Consider the following 12,998-nt stretch of genomic DNA (forward strand, 5'->3'; position numbering starts at 1 on the left):
AAAATGTGAGATGTCAACTTAAAAATGGGTGAGGAAGTTACATGGTTTTCAAACTTCTTTTAAGCGACATGGTAGTTAAATTTTGAACATCATGACTTGTGAAGGGTAGGGGTCCTGACTACTTAGTCACTTTTTAATCCTTGCACTTAATACAGTACCCAGAATATACAAAATTCTCAATCTCCATCTGGGGAATGAAGATGCAAGGACAGTGATGCATTGTGAGAGGCTGTGCACAAAAGGCGCAGGGCTACAGAGAAGACTTCATCAGGACCAGTGCACAGAACTATCCAGCCTTCCAGCTTCATTTCCTCTGCTCAGAAAATAGCGTTCTAAAAGGGTTACCTGATGCCAGTAGACTGAAATAATTTTTTTTTTTTTTTTTTTTTTTTTGCTTGCGGTTCGCGGGCCTCTCACTGTTGTGGCCTCTCCGGTTGCAGAGCACAGGCTCCGGACGCGCAGGCTTAGCGGCCATGGCTCACGGGCCCAGCCGCTCCGCGGCATGTGGGATCTTCCCGGACTGGGGCACGAACCCGCGTCCCCTGCATTGGCAGGCGGACTCTCAACCACTGCGCCACCAGGGAAGCCCGACTGAAATAATTTTAATGATGATAATTGTTGTGATCATGGTAGTTTACAGCTGAGAAACCCTCTATAGAGATCAGTTCATTATTATCCTGGATGGGGGAGTATGGCCTCTCCTTTCTTTTTTTTTTAAATTTTGAGATTTAATTGACATAGAACATTATATTAGTTTCAGGTGTACAATATAATGATTTGATACTTGTATATATTTGAAATGATCACCACAATAAGTCTAGTTAACATCCATCACCATCCATAGTTGACAGAATTTTTTTCTTGTGGTGAGAATTTTTTTTTTTTTTTTTTTGCGGTACGCGGGCCTCTCACTGTTGTGGCCTCTCCCGTTACGGAGCACAGCCTCCGGACGCGCAGGCTCAGCGGCCATGGCTCACGGGCCCAGCTGCTCCGCGGCATGTGGGTTCTTCCCGGACCGGGGCACGAACCCGTGTCCCCTGCATCGGCAGGCGGACTCCCAACCACTGCGCCACCAGGGTAGCGCTGTGGTGAGAATTTTTAAGATATATTCTTTTAGCAACTTTCAAATATACAATACAGTATTATTAACTATAGTCACTGTGCTGTACATTACATCCCCAGGGCTTATTTATATTATAACTGGAAGTTTGTACATACGTATTGACCCCCTTCACCTATTTTGCCCACCTCCACCTTTGGCAACCACCAATCTGTTCTCTGTATCTATGGGTTTGGTTTTTTTAGATTCTACTTTTAAGTGAGATCATACCGTTATTTGTCCTTCTCTGTCTGACCTATTTCACTTAGCATAATGCCCTCAAGGCCCATCTGTGGTGGAAAACGGCAAGGTTTCCCTTTTATATGGCTGAATAATTTTCCGTTGTGTTTATATACCACAGCTTTATCCATTCATCCATCAATGGACACTTAGATTGCTTCCACATCTTGGTTATCGTAAATAATGCTGCAATGAACACAGAGGTGCAGATATCTTTTTGAGTTAGTGTTTTGGTTTTCTTCAGATAAATAACCCAGAAGTGGAACTACTGGATCGTGTGATAGTTCTATTTACATTTCCTTTATATATTTTGGTTCCCATTGGCTATGGGCTTTCATCAAGTTGATTTCTCTGCCTCAAACAATGCTACATGGCTTGTGCAAGGGTCAACAATTTGGTGAAGGAGGTAAGGACTGGGGCAGGAAGGAGAGAAAAGGACTTTCCAGCTAAAGTATTCTTTACTCATAAGACTGTTATGAGTGCAGCATAGGGTCATCGATTTCTATCCATACTGGGGACAAGTGGAATTTCTTTGTGGTTCATCCATCTGTCCATTCATTTAATAAACATATATTAAACGCTCACTTTGTGCAAGATCTTGGAATAGAGAGGTAAATCATACCCACAGTGACACTTTGGAAGAGGGAAGCAGATCAGTAAGTAAATGCATATAAATGGAGAGAGCCTGTTTTCACCTTACAACCTCCCAGCCCTGAGTTAAATGCTTTTGCCATTTTCATCAGAAGGAGGGAGAACACAAGCTCAGAGCCTTCCGTTTCCTCACCCACTCAAGTGAATCGAGAAGGGTCTCAGCATTCTCTAAATGATGTGCTGTCCAAACGTATAAGCCGAGGAATGGGGTAAAACTCAGTGGAATTAATGTGAGCTGGGTTCCTGGACTTTTTCCATTTGCTTTAAAAGGTCAGCAAGTTTAATGTGGAATACGTGTGGGGAAAGATGAGCTTTGGGCAAGAATGAAGGAAAGATTCAAATACTGTCCAAGGTGGATGAAAGGAACTAACTGTGTTTTATCTTCAAAGAGGCCATGTAATTGGGGTCAGCAGTTATAAGGGGTGGGCATGATATGTCTGCCAGCCTCACACATCTGTTTAGTGGCAATTTGAATCCTAATGGCGTTTAACCTGGCTCGGGCAATCCTGCCCCCCAGTTCATGCCTATTATCCTGTGTAGTTATTAAGAGCACACCCTTTTGCTTTCAAAATGTCCTAAGTTAGAAGGCAAATTATGTGGCCATGGTAGTAACTCAAGAAGCTAAAGTCAAGCCCCATCTGCATTCCTCATGGAGAAGTATGACCAAAATATGTTTGTTATTAAAATCTTTCATGTTAACATTTTACTGGTGTGGGAAGTTGTAAATCTGCTGGAAATAATAAGGTCCAGCAAACATTGTTTCTGCAGGGCTTGTGTTAAGAGAGTAAAGGAGACAGAAAAATGGATAGGATAGGGGCCTACTCTGGAAGAGTTCATGGACTGACAGAGGTGACACAGAAAGAATAATGTGTGCTTGAGACACTAAAGGTTTACATCCCTAGAACTAAAACGCTGGACCAGGAAGGGACCTGGGGATAATCTTACCACCTCACTTTACAGATGAGGATGCTGTTCGCCTGGGTTCACATAGCCTTTAGGTGTGGAAACGCGGGCTTTGCCTGGGACTGTCCTTGTTTATGCCTATTGTCCTGGAATAGCTACTAATAGCATCCCCTTTTGATCTCAAGAGTGTCCTGGTTAGTATGATAAATGATATGGTTCCTCTACTGTAGGGAGCAGGGTTTCTTGACTCTGACCAGTATTTCTCCACTGTGGCACTATTGACCTTTGGCACTGGATAACTCTTCATTGTTCGCCGGACTGTGTCCTGCTCATTGAAGGATGCTTAGCAGCATCCCACTCAAGGCCAGTAGCAGCTTCCCTCCCAGCTGTGACATTAAAACTGCCTCCAGACATTGCCAAATGTCCCCTGGGAGGCATAATCACCCTGGTTGAGAACATCTGCCCTAGACAGTGACCTCGACAGTGGTCAGGCAGACTTTACCAGGTTGTCACAAAACTCTAAAATATAACCTACCAAGGATACTTTTATTTGCTTCTTTTTTTTTTTTTTGAACTGTTCATATGACAACCTCAAGGAAACTATTTAAAGCAAATGCTTTAATGGGAAGATATTTATTTCAAAAAGCCCTCAAGCAGAATTATTGTTTTCCAGGTAAATTAATATTTTCTGTGAACAGAATATCCTCCTACGCAAAGGGTATAGAATCTGAAATGTTGGTGCACAACTGTGCAACAGGTTAAAAATCATATGGATTGCTATTTTAACCTGTTGCCCAAGTGGAAAACAGAAAGGAGAGAGGATAGTAAAATTATTTCTATAGTACTTGGAACCTACTTTTAAAGTGATATTTCTGAGTATTTTTTTAATAAACAGGAAGAGACAATGCTGCCCCAAACTGTGAAATTGGTATTCTTCTCATACACCCCACTTTCACTCCTTCTCCTGTATTCTCTCCAACTTGGAATTATTATACTAAATTTTACCGTAATGAAAAAGACTTAACCTGTTCTCAAGGATAGTTTATTGATTCAAGCAATATATACTAAGTGGCTCCATGCCAGCCTGCTCCAGTGCTGGAGATGCATTGGTGATCCCTAGTCACTGCCCTTGAGATGCTCAATGTCTAATGGGAACTCATTCATGCCCAGGTGGACTTCAATGATAACATTTAGTGCATGGTGGTTCTCAGACTTGAGTGTACATCAGTATCACCTGAAGGGGTTGTTTCTGATTCACTAGGTCTGGAGTGGGGCCCAGACAAGTTCTTCAGTGATGCTGATATTGCTGGTCTGGAGACCACACTTTGAGAACCATTGGTTTTATCTCAAGGATATTTAGGCTTCATTAGCATTCAGGAGCACCCAGGCAGGGTGGTAACCTGGCTTCTTTGGCTTCATCTTCCTCAAGTCTCCCCTCCCTGTCTTTGCCCCTTTCCTTCCTCTTTTCATTTCCCATTTCACTTCATGCACCCAGCATTGTCATGCTCCCTTGACCCTCCTCTACCAAACATTGCTCTTAAGGAAGAATTTTATATCAAACATTAGCGTGGCATTAAGGCAATGTCTTACCTTTTCTAGGGTAATTGGCATTGGGACATATCCCTGCTTAGGAAATGGGACACAGTGTGTATGTCGACTTTTTAGGACTGATTTAGGCAAATCTTCTCTATATAGGAATCCTTACTGCACTGGACCTGTTGGTGTAGTTGTTACACACACATCAAGGGGTCTCTGCTCTATGATACACATACACACAGGCACCAAACAAACAGCCACCTGTGTAGTGAGGGTGTGATTGTTAAGGCACCTTCAAGTCCTGATCTCTTATGATGATTTAAGCAAATCCAGGGTCTGGGTAAACCTTGCTGAAGTGTCAGGATTGTCCTCTCTCTTGTTTAGATGCTAATAACACTTAGAAGACCCCACCACCAGCACCATCACCACTTTATTCATACCTATCAGTTGGCAAGAGAGCAAAACATGTATCCACCCTCCTACTTACTGGGATTGTGAAAATTAATCTAAATATGGAAGTATGTGCAGAATGAAAAATTTTAAATGACATCTTGACTTAAGGACTATTATTAAAGTTAAGGCCTCTCACATTCAAAGTAATCACTAGGTATTAACAATAGGAAGAAATACTTCCTTTTTAAAATTTTGATGGTTGTTTTCTCTTCACCCCCAAATTACTGGGGTTAATCTTTGATAAGAAAGGGAAAGAACCTACGATTACTTCTAGTGTGTGAAGTTGAGGGAAATTCAACATGAACACTCAACCTACCAATGAGTTTGTAACAGGTCATGTGTCTGTTCCTCTGGGTTAATGTCATGTGCAGTTAATGACTGACTAGTCTAATTGGTTCTTGATCTAGTTAACTTTTAGCTTAATGGTTGGATCTGAATCCCAATTAGAGCAGTGAGTAGAAAATAACATATGTGTAAGTGTTGTGACCAGTGAATTTGAAGAATAAGAAAGAAAGAAAAAAAGCAAATGCTTTTATCTCTAGAAAAGTGTGGCACAGGCAGAAGTTGTCTTACTCTCTCCCATTGCTCCACCTCCACTCTAAGGAGAAGCAGAGAGGAGCTTTGGTGATGAGGGGACAGGAAGGGAAGGAGGAAGACAGTTTCTACCTGGCCTAGAGATTATGTTTCAGGAAAGATATTTGTGTATTACCCTGCATTTCCCCTTCATATTTTAAAAAGTCCTACCCACCCATCCTCTTACCATGTGACCATTCTAGAAGCCAGATACATAATGATGATGCGGACTTAGAAGCCTGCTAAAGCAATACTAGGTACAGGTTCTGGACATATTATTGGTAGCCTTATCATGCTCTGAAACTGTTTGCAAAGCTACCAGATATTTAAGGGAGGATGAACTGTCCAATCAGAATGAGTTGACGTATCCTAGAACAATAATGATAATAATATCAGCTGCAGATTATAAGACTTCACTGTGTATTCCTTTTCTGATAAGTACCTTTTACCCCTTTGGTTCCTCAGAGTATTACACTGAAACATTGTGATACATGGAGAGGCTGAAAGCATAGTGAGTACGCCAATTAGGAATGCATTTGGCTGCACGTAACAAAATTCACCTTCTAAATACCAGGCAAAGTGTGAAACCCTTTTCAAATATGGTTTTTATCTTTATAGCAACCCTGCAAGATAGGTTTTTTTTTCCTTAAGTAAGCACAGAGCAGTTAACTAACTTTCCCAAGGACCAATCTTAAAATAATAGCTTTGCCTGGTATTTTTCAAATCAGTAAAAGTTATAACATTGCTTGAGAATATCAAAACTTCTAAATCAATACAGAAAACTCAGGATTAATTTCTATGTCACCTGATGAAACGCTCAGATGGGCAAGTTCCTAAGTGGAACAGAGGCCCAGGGACAAGGTTATTGTTTAGTTAGGGGTATCCATGGGATGTGTATTGTGTAATTATTACAAGTGGGTACCTGAAGGTAAAGATTGCTTAGAGGTAGGGGTGGTTGAGTACAGGGATCACATGTCCCTTATGTGGTAGATATCGTCGATTGTCTCGACAACCCTTTCCAATAGCTTTCACCCTTGCCTTCTTTTGTTATAAAGGATATAGAGCTTGAAACCTTATTTTCTAATGAGATATAAGTGGATATCTACTTAGGGTGGCTCTGGGAAAGTTTTGCTTTCTGAACATAAGAAGAGACTGTCAGCTACCATGGTCCTCTCTCCTTTCTCCCTGCCAGGAATATAGACTCGACATATGAAGCTACACCAGCCATCTTACAACCACAAAGACAAAAGCCTGTGCACTAACAATCATGGAGCAGAAAGAGATAAAGAGCTGGGTCTTTGGTGATATCATCTGTCTCAGATTGCCTGCCTTTGAACTGCTCGTCACATGAGAAAAATGAACTCCTATTTGTTTCAGCAACCGTAAGTTGAGTTTCACGTTATTTATTGTTGAATGCATTCCCAACTGACATCCCCTCCATGGGATAAGCCTCACCTTCCCCCATAATGTTTTAATATAACAGCCTGACTAACCAAAGGAAAAAAGTATTGTACCTGTCAAAAAAATGATAGAAAGTGAAGCCTTGTAATACATGTAATCAGCTTTGTAAATTGTGAAGCGTAAGTCATGTTGCAAATTGTGAAACATAAGTTTCTATTTGTCTACGGCAGTATAAGAATGATAACTGTATAGAAACAGACAAAAAGAAGAAATCAACCTGTAGATTAGACTGTTGTTCATGATATATTCATTCCTTCCCACCCTACTTCCCCAAAACTCCATGGGAGAAGTGTATTTCCCTTCCACATTGATGTTAGACTTGGCCATGTGACTTGCTATGGTCAATGGGTTGTGGGCAGAAGTGACCGCCATAGTCTAGGCCTTAAAGAGATATCAGGTGTTTCTGCTCTACACTCTTACCTTTCTGTCATCACCATGAGAAGAGCATACCTCGAGTAAGCTGCTGGTCTAACGAGGATGAGAGATCTATGGAGCAGAGATGAACTGAACCCATAGCCTAGAGCCAAGCCCAGCCAAAATCTAACTGACCCCAGGATGCATGAGTAAGAAGTAAATATTTGTTACTGTACATCACTGGGTTTTTGAGGGGCGTTGTTATGCAGTGTTAGTGTGACAATAGCTAACTAATACACAACCCAGATAGCATAATCTCACAAAATAAACTATAGTTATTTTAATTTTTGAAACAAATATTAGTGTTTTAATGACCTATAATAACATTCTAAGTGGAACCCAATTTATTAACAAATAAAAAGCCAACATTTACAAAGACATATTTTTATGCAATAAATTAAGTATTTATTTGCTTAATCCCATTACTTCAGGAATTAGGCATCTCCCTAAATTTAGCCAGTTAAAGTAGGCGTTCTGTTTTTTCCTCACCAAAACTTTAGCTTTATTCTTTCGGTCTGCTTCTGTCCTTCTTCTGTTAGTTATGCTGTGATCAATAATACCTACTCTTTAAATTTTTGTTTAACTAGATCAAAGAAAACCTCTCTTATAAAACAAACGGAAACAAACTATTGAACAGAGAAATGTTTTCTTTGCTTGAAAGTAATATTTGTTCTAAATTCTATTAGTTATCTATTACTGTGTAACAAATTACCCTAAAACTTAGAGGCTTAAAACAACAGTAAACAGTAAGCAATCTCAATGCATTAGGGATTCAGGAGTGGTTTGCTGGGTGATTCTGGCTCAGGGTCTCTCATGTGGTTGCAGTCAAGATGTCATCCAGGAATGTACTTCCAGGAATGGCTTCACAGGGGCTGGAGGATCCACTTCCAAGGTGGCTTACTCAAGGCTCTTTCCATGTGGACCTTGCCCATTGGGTTGCTGAGTGTTCTCATGACACGGCAACTAGTTTTCCCAGAGCAAGAAATCTCGAAAAGCAATGTCTCTTATGACCTAATTTGAAAAATCACACTCTCTCAGTTCCACAATATCCTATTGGTTCCACAAGTCAGATCTGTTAAGTGTGGGAGGGGACTACACAAGGGTGTGAATACCAGGAAGCAGGATCGTGGGGAGCCCTCTTACAGGCTGGCTACCACAATTTCTAATATACTTTTTTTTTTTTTTTTTTTTTTTTTTTTTGCGGTACGCGGGCCTCTCACTGTTGTGGCCTCTCCTGTTGCGGAGCACAGGCTCCGGATGCGCAGGCTCAGCGGCCATGGCTCACGGTCCCAGCCGCTCCGTGGCATGTGGGATCTTCCCAGACCGGGGCACGAACCGGTGTCCCCTGCATCGGCAGGCAGACTCTCAACCACTGTGCCACCAGGGAAGCCCCATTTTCTTTTTTAAAAAATAAATTTATTTATTTTATTTGTTTATTTTTGGCTGCGTTGGGTCTTTGTCGCTATGTGTGGGCTTTCTCAAGTCACGGTGAGCGGGGGCTACTCTTTGTTGCGGTGCACGGGCTTCTCATTGCAGCGGCTTCTCTTGTTGTGGAGTACGGGCTGTAGGCACGCAGCCTCAGTAGTTGTGGCGCACAGGCTTAGTTGCTCCGCGGCATATGGGATCTTCCCGGACCATGGCTCAAACCCGTGTCCCCTGCATTGGCAGGCGGATTCTTAACCACTGCGCCACCAGGGAAGCCCTCTAGTATACATTTTCAATGCAGTCTCTCTCAGACTCTTCCAAGCATCTTCTCAAAATGGATTTACAGTTTAAACTCGTGGTTCTCAACCCCCCTTCCTGGGGACATTCAGCAATGTCCGGAGACATTTTTGGTCTCCTGGCATCTAGTGAGTAGAAGCCAGGGGTGCTGCTAAACATCCTATGAATGCAAAGGACATTCTCCCCCCAACAATTATTCAGCACAAAATGTCAATGGTGGTAAGGCAAAGAAACGCGGCATTTAAACTATTTAAACTATTACAGTCTGTTAAAATTTTAAACACTTTCCCCTTACAAATCCTTCAATGTATCATATAAACACTGCTTTTCGTTTTCAGTCAGGTATAATCAGATTAAGCAAAATTGAGTTATTATAGGTGCACAACCAAAAGGGAGTGAGCAGGAGAAATGAATTTGGCCAAGAAACACACACACACACACCCCTCCCCAGAAGAGCTGGAGTCGAGGGAGAGCTTTCCCTATTGTGTGATATACTTGCTGAATTTGCACAAAACAACACCAAATAATTGCTATTTCACTTGGGAACTCCCTGCCAACAACTAGAAACAGCCCTAGCTGGGTGACACTGTGAATCCTGAGATAGTCAACTGGGGATTTTAAAGACAAGCAGAAGAAGAATAAGAAAGTGAATTCAGTAGTTTTATTGACAACTTAGAGCTTATAGAGCTTTTTCTATAACTCTTGACAAGTCTTCTTTGCATCCAAGGTTTGTTTGAGTGCTTAAAAGGGGCTAAGATAATACATTCACAACACAGTAGCTTTTTCTGTCAGAGACTGATCTCCTCCTTCCTTAGAAGCTGGGGAGGAGTGATTATTAAGCAGACTGCTAGATTTGGGACAGCCTCAGGACTGTTTGCAACAATTAGGGAGATAAAGAAGATCAGCCTGAGCTCTAATCTTCCTTGAACAAACCATGAAGAACTGAACTGGCTTCTGGGCAATGTTCAGAGCCACTGGGACAATGGGAAAAAGTCACATTACACCAGATCCCCTAAGTGTCTCTAAGCTAGCACATGGGTAATGGTTCTTTAAAAAAGGAAAAACGTTAATGTATCTTTGCATTGTAAGTTCTACTACTTGATGAATATATATGCCTATATTCTTAAACTTATATGATTTCATAAATAACTATAATATATACAATACATATATTCCCTCTCTCTCTCTCTATATATATATATATGTATGTATGTATATATATATGTATATATATATATATATATATATAATGATTTTTTTCTTTTCCACATGGGAAGCCATGTGAAGCATTGGGAGGGGAGGAATAAAGTAATTCTTAGAGATTGGGGAATGTACAATGAGAAGAAATTATTATCTCATTCCCCAGTTTGGCATCAGCAGGGGTGGGGATGGGGGTGGAGAGGGAGAGAGAAAGAGGTGGAGGGGGAGAGAGAGGTGTTACCTTATAAGGAAACAGGATCATTGAAGATGTGATTGAGCTAAGGATCTTGACAGTATCACTGGGCTGAAATCAAGGTGTCAGCAGGGTGAGACTCTAGGGATGGTCCATTCCTCGTCTCTTACAGCTTCTGGTGGCTGCTGGCTTCCCTGGTTTGTGGCTGTATCACTGCTATCTAGGCTTCTGTGGTCACATTACCTTCTCTTCTTTCATCTGTCAAATCTCCCTCTACCTCCCTGTGCATATGATTGCATTTAGTGTCCACCCTGACAATCCTGGATAATCTCTTCATCTCAAGATCCTTATTTTAATCACATCTGCAAAGATCTTGTTTCCATATAAGGTAATATTTACAAGGTTCCAGAGATTAGGGCCTGATATATTTGGGGAGGTGGTATTTTTCAGCCTACCACACCCAGTATCTTGTTCCACCCCTATTCCTTCCAAGGTTCAGCCCTACACCCTATTTATACACACACACACACACACACACACACACACACACACACACACACACACACACACACACACACACACACATACCCCTACCTCTTTCTCTCTCCATCTCTTCTCCTTTTCTTTCTTGATAGAGCTGAATGAACCAAATCGTTAGCCTTCATTAGCCTGGCGGGCTCAGCTCTGTGTATGCACTCCAGCTGTAGTGGCAGTGCTGGTGGTGGAGTAGGTTTTTGTATATTCTTCTAATGCAGCAAAGAAAAGGAAGAAAAACAAAGGAGAAAATTAACTTTCCATACTGAAAAAAAGTTAAATAGTGTTATTTTGCTATGTGAAGAAATTACATGGTATAGTCGAGAAGTTGTTATAAAAAAACGAGTACAGAGATATCTTACCAGGGAAGAGGCTAATGATCGTTGGTCCCCAAAGGTAAGCCTTGATTCAACCCTTTTGGCTAGAATTCCATAAGCCAAAATATAAATGCTTCGCAGGAGTCTAGAAGATGCTGACCCTTCTTCCCCTCACATCTGTCTGTCCAGGAGACATACTTATTTTTAGTCAGTAAAGAAACAAGGAGTTCTTTCTGAAACTTTTACTTTGAAAGTCAGAAATTAAATGTATACTATTTATCTGAGGATCAATTCTGCACTTTTCATGTCGCTCTTTAGCTATGGTTGAAAGACTTTCTGTTGTTCAGTGAGTGTTATTAAATATAGAACTGACATATCTAGCCACAGGAGCAGCACTTCTGAAATCAGTGTGCTTTAGAAGTACAAGAAATGATAAAGAAAAATATTCAGCTACATAGAAATGAAGAGGAGTTCATTTTAGAAATAAAAATGTTAAAGCTAGAAGAGATCTGAAGTTATTTAGTAAACTTACTCCATTTACTGATGAGGAAACTGAACTGAGGCCCAGAAAGATAAAAAGATGTGTCAGTCAGCTATTGCTGCATAACAAACAACTGCAGACTCTTAGAAGCTTAGAACAAGCATATATTTAGCATGCACCTCTGGGCATTTGCTGATTTGGAGTTTGGCTGATCTAGATTTTTGTGCCTAGGGTAGTTTTGTTTCACATTTTAGGTCCTTGGGTTTGCTCCAGGTGACTCTCACCTTCCTTGTACCAGTGGGCTAACTGGCGTAGGTTTTTCTCCTGGTAATGGTGAAGGCACAAGAGAGCAAGTGGATGTGCACAAGGCATTTTAAGGTCTAGATTTGGAACTGAAACACTGTTATTTCTACCCAAATGTCATTGGCCAAAGTAAGTTACATGGCCAAGCTCAAAGTTAAAGGGCAGGGAAATACTCTCTGCCCACAATGAGGCCCTGCCAAGGGTATGGATTTAGGATGGGATGAAGAATTAGGGCCAGTCATTTAATCATCCATACAAAATTTGCCTAAGGTCAAAAAGCTACATAATGCCTCAATTAGGAGACTAGAATTCTACTACACTGCACAAGTGGTTACATTTATTTGATCTAGATTTTTCTCTTTTCCATCCACATAATTAAAAGCCATTCATAGATTTCTATAATTATTATCCACAGAGGCATATGACACATTGATGCATGTTAAACGTGGTACTGTTTTCATTCAGTGTCAACCCAAGTTTCTCCAGCCCATGGGTACTAAACTGCTCATATTAAAAAGAAAAGTCCAGATTTCACTGGCTTTGCAAAATCCCTTTCTGGCGGCTCATGAGAGACCTTCTCATCTTCTTCCCCTTGAACACCTCAAGAATATCTGCTACTGGTGCTGTTCACTGCTACACCAGCCCCTCTGGGAGAGCGCTGATGTCCCAGGTGCCCCAGAACTGGGAACCCTTGAGTTGCCCAAGTGACGTTGTGTTCCCTTCTGTTTTATGGCTGAATAATATTTCATTATATATATATATGTGTGTGTGTGTTTGTGTGTGTGTGTGTGTGTGTGTGTAAAACATTTTCTTCATCTATTCATCCATCAAAGGACATTAATATTGTTTCCATGGCTTGACTCTTGTGAATAATGCTGCAATGAACATGGGAGCGCAGCTGTCTCTTCGAGATACTGA

This window comes from Grampus griseus (genome assembly GCF_964374135.1).
Source record: "Grampus griseus genome assembly, chromosome: X".
Lineage (NCBI taxonomy): Eukaryota > Metazoa > Chordata > Mammalia > Artiodactyla > Delphinidae > Grampus > Grampus griseus.